The sequence below is a fragment of the Triticum dicoccoides genome, chromosome 1B (assembly GCF_002162155.2).
Source record: "Triticum dicoccoides isolate Atlit2015 ecotype Zavitan chromosome 1B, WEW_v2.0, whole genome shotgun sequence".
NCBI lineage: Eukaryota > Viridiplantae > Streptophyta > Magnoliopsida > Poales > Poaceae > Triticum > Triticum dicoccoides.
In genome coordinates this window covers 611,976,667-611,978,378 of record NC_041381.1, presented here as the reverse complement: position 1 = coordinate 611,978,378, position 1,712 = coordinate 611,976,667, and positions in this window count along the sequence as shown.

The following is a 1,712-nucleotide window of genomic DNA, read 5'->3' as shown; positions in this document are numbered from 1 at the left end:
GTAGAAAATAAACAAAAATGATAAAATATTCAAAAAATAAAATCCTTTGAGATGTAGTTAGGTTTTAGTGTGTAGTTAGTATAGAAATTTTGAAATATGAATTTTGACCATTTTTGCAAAAAAACCAGAAAAAAATGTAAAACGGCCATAACTTTCGCATACGACATCGAAAAAAAAGTTTAATATATAAAAAAAAGAGAAAAATGGGACTCGATTTCACCTGGGTTTACCTGGTGAATTTTTCACAGATTCTCTAAATTCCAAAAGTAAAAATGTTATTTCAAAAGAAGATTTTTTCCTACAAAATCAAAAAATATATTTTAAAATTTTTAAAAAATTAATTTATTTAAAAGTAAATAAATGATGTCATATTTGGATTCCTCAGATATTTCTGATAATAATAGATATATTATTTGTCGAATTTCTATTTATAGATTTAAATATATTTATTATGCCATATTAAATAAATAAATGGAAAAAATGAATAAAATAATATTATGACTTATTTTATGTTCATTGAAATTCAATATATTTTTTTTATTTTAGTAATTATATGGAATTAAAAAAATTAAATCATGTGATAATGTGCCCTAAGGGTTAAATTATCTTCCTTTTCCAAAATTTGTTCAAAACTCAAAAAATGTTCCCACATTCTTGAAAATGTTCGTGTTTTATTATTTTTAAGAATTTCAAAATTGTTCAAGTTTTCCAAAACTGATAAATAAAATGTTCATCTTAGATAAATGTTTGCTACAGTACCCACTAGTTTTCAAGAAATGTTCATGTTTTAAAAAAATGTTTGCATTTTTTATCAATTTAAATGTTTAAAAATTATTTTGTGTTTTATATAAATGTTTGCTACATTACCTCCTATTCTTAAAATTTGTTTGTGTTTCGGAGAACGTCCATGTTCAAACAATGCTGATATTTCGAAAAAAGTTTGAGATTTTCAAAAATGTCCGAGTTTAATTATTTTTCACAACTTCTGCAAAATATTTGTGTTTTGTAAATGTTCACCTTTTCAGAAAAAAATATGTTTCAATTTGATTTTCAAGGTTTGGCGCTGCGAATTAATCATAAGTGGTTGTTAGTCTTAGTGGCTATCAGCTCGTTCCTTGTAGCAGGAGGTCCTGCGTTTGCATCCTTTACTAGCATGTGTTTAGGGTGGTTGCACCAAGGCCAAAGTGTTAACTAAGTGCATCTACAGTTGGACTCCTTAAACCCGCCTCAAACACCAGGGCAGGACGCTGATCGGTCACAGAAAAACGATCTAGATGGACCCTCAAACCAACCTCAAACGCCCGGGCTGACCGGCACACCTCATTTCCAGCCCAAATATAAGGCGGATATAGGGGGAGCTCGAGCGCGCCCGGGCACGGCCGCCTGTACCACATCTACCGCACATATATTCGTCCCCATCCGCTCGCCGGACCAAACCCTAGAGCCACTTCACTCCACTCCCATCTGCCACCGAAGATCATCTCCGGCGATCTCCGGACTTCTTCGACATGGCGGGCAGCGGATCTGAGTCCTTTACCTCTAGATCCGTCGACCATGAGCTCATCCCACGCGGCCCCAAGGAGGAGATGGCTGTCCGGGTTCCGCTCCGCCACTCCCGGGAGGCGGCTGCACGACGGCAGCACTCGGACTCGCAACGCCAGGAATCCATTGCGTCCGCACAACCGATTCTTTGATCCGGTGTCACTGCCTCA